The sequence below is a fragment of the Lipotes vexillifer genome, unplaced genomic scaffold (assembly GCF_000442215.2).
Source record: "Lipotes vexillifer unplaced genomic scaffold, Lipotes_vexillifer_v1.1 scaffold682, whole genome shotgun sequence".
Classification (NCBI taxonomy): domain Eukaryota; kingdom Metazoa; phylum Chordata; class Mammalia; order Artiodactyla; family Lipotidae; genus Lipotes; species Lipotes vexillifer.
In genome coordinates, this window is record NW_006785962.1 from 491,387 (window position 1) to 494,422 (window position 3,036).

The following is a 3,036-nucleotide window of genomic DNA, read 5'->3' on the forward strand; positions in this document are numbered from 1 at the left end:
CTGCAAGGCCCATGGTAGGTAATAATCAATAGGAACACAGACAGATATTCAGTTTAGGCACAGCAAAGCTCTGTTTTTAATGGATTTTCTTTAAATCCAACCAATTGGACTATGCATTATAGTTTATAAATTATTCTGTAGTTTAAAGGAATAAAACTTTCCCTCTCTGACAGAAAGACAGCCCTTGTCCCAACAACATGAAAGATAATGAGATGGAATGATCACTCACCTGACTTAACTCAGCAATCCTCCGTGGACGAGATGGAAAGTCAAATGGAGGATGAAGACCTGAAGATTGAGGAGCCTGAATTTCCAAGGTTGAACCTGGACAGAAACATCTGGGGTAAAACAGTTGACTTGATAGCAGGTTGGCTCCCAGGAATCTCTCTATCCTGGTAGCCAGATAAAGGAACCAAAAGGCAGATCTCTACTTGGGAAATCAATTGAGTAATTTGGAACAAGTCTCATTCTAAAGTGCTTCTTCAGGGTGGCAGGGGAGGGATAAATTGGGAGATTGGGATTGACATATACATGCTACTATATATAAAATAGAGAACTAATAAGGACCTACTGTACAGCACAGGGAACTCTACTCAATACTCTTGTAATGGCCTATACGGAAAAAGAATCTAAAAAAGAGTGGATATATGCATATGTATAATTGATTCACTTTGCTGTACACCTGAAACTAACACAACATTGTAAATCAACTAAACTCCAATAAAAAGTTTTTTAAAAATGCTTCTTCCATGGAGTGTGGTTAAATTACGAAAACATGTGTATAATAAAGGTTGTTAGGATGGAGACATCACAAGAGGAAATACCAGAGGTCAAGGGTAATTAAGAAAGTCCAAAGATGACACTGTAGTATCCTGGGGCAATTAAGAGCTTAGGCTCTTCCATCATAAGACATGGGTTCAAAAAGGGAGTCTACAATTTACTGTCTGGCCATGCTTGGATGAGTTTTGAACTTCTCTTGGTTTGATAACCTGTCTTTAAAATGTAATAAAAATGATACTAACACCAGAGTTGGTGAGATTATTACATCAAGTAAAAGCAATTAGAACAATTCTAGGTTTGGCTATCTCTAAAATGAACCAACCTTGGGAGGAAATGGCCTTTATTAAAAGGTCTTTCCTGTATGGTTCATTGTGTGTTTGAAAACCAGATGTGGAGTTAAGGGTCATATCCAGGTGTTCTATTAGAAAGGTACCCCAGTTAATCCTAACACACCTATCCTATATACTCTAATGATTGCCTTTACTTTGCTGGTCCAGCATTTAAACTTAAAAAAAAGGGCAAATCTTAAAAGAGTTCCTGATGTTCCTAGGAGCACAGTTACCCCTGGACATTGAAAAGGACCTCAATTTACCTCCAACTAGAGCATCATTGATAAAGATAATGAGAGAGAACCTACAGAGCAGAGACTCTGGGGATGAACTGCTTGAATCGCTCTGTGATATTTCGGGAGCAAGGTTACTGAGTTTAACTGACCTCAATTACAGCAGCTGAAAAAACAAGGGATAATATTAGAATTTACTTCCTGACCATTAAAACTGAGTCAAAGCACACACAGAACAGTGTGTAGGGCTTCCCTGGTGGCGCAGTGGTTGAGAGTCCGCCTGCCGATACAGGGGACATGGGTTCGTGCCCGGGTCTGGGAAGATCCCACATGCCGCGGAGCGGCTAGGCCCGTGAGCCATGGCCGCTGAGCCTGCGCGTCTGGAGCCTGTGCTCCGCAACGGGAGAGGCCACAACAGTGAGAGGGCCGCGTACTGCAAAAAAAAAAAAAAAAAAAAAAAAAAAAAAAGTGAAAGAACAGTGTGTAACACTTACTATGTGCTCAGTTAATGTGAACTATTGTTATCAAAAGACTATTATAAAAGAAAAAGGATATTGTATAAAACCGACTGCTGTCTGTAATAGAACAAATAGATATGATTAAGAGGTATTTAAATGAGAAGGAATAGTTGTATTTGGTAGAAAGTGCTAGGAAAACAGATTAAAAGGTTAAAATAATATTTCAACCATTAAAAGAGTTATCAACTAGTGAAAGTGAAAGGAACAGAGGCATCTCATAACACAGGACTGAAAGAGGAAGGTAAAGGATGGTGGATGACAGCAGGGCGCAGAATGAGTATGTCTGTCAGAGGTGAGACAATAAATTAAGTGTGAAGGGATATAGGGATGTATGGACAACATTTGCTTATTGAATGTGGGTCTAATTACTTTACACTTGACTGTCTTCACATCAGCTAATCAAGAGGTGCAAAACAAACAAAAAATAATCGCGTCTCTAACAAGTTTATAATAAAAGAAATTATCAGGGAGATATGTACACAAAGATGTTTCTGTAAGTATGTTAACTGTACTGATATGTTCAAATTTTATTTTATTATTTTTTTTTATTTTATTTTTTTTTGCAGTACACGGGCCTCTCACTGTTGTGGCCTCTCCCGTTGAAGAGCAAAGGCTCCGGACGCGCCGGCCCAGCGGCCATGGCTCACGGGCCTAGCTGCTCCGTGGCATGTGGGATCTTCCCGGAACGGGGCACGAACCTGTGTCCCCTGCATCGGCAGGCGGACTCTCAACCACTGCACCACCAGGGAAGCCCCAAATTTTATTTTTAAAAAAACTTAAAATAATTCTAATGTCTAAAAAAGAAGTAGATGTTATACCAAAAAATCACGGTCCAAATGAGATTAGTGTGTATTCATATTTAAAGACAGGAAAATGTTTTCGTTAATTTAAGAGCCATCTAAAAATGTTATCAGTATACATACATATTCTAAAAAGAAATGTACCAAAAATCTGAGTGGTTCCGTATATTCTTCTTTTAATTGTGCTATGCTTTTTTACTTCAATTTTTTACAATGAATACCTATGCCTTTTATAATTTTTTAATACATTGTATAATGGGGGAAAGAAAATGATTCTGAGGGATAGATACATAGATTTGAACTTATTCCTCCCTAAAGAAATTGACTAAACGTCCTCAGAAAATATGAAGAGAATAAGGAGAAAAGGAAAGTAAAG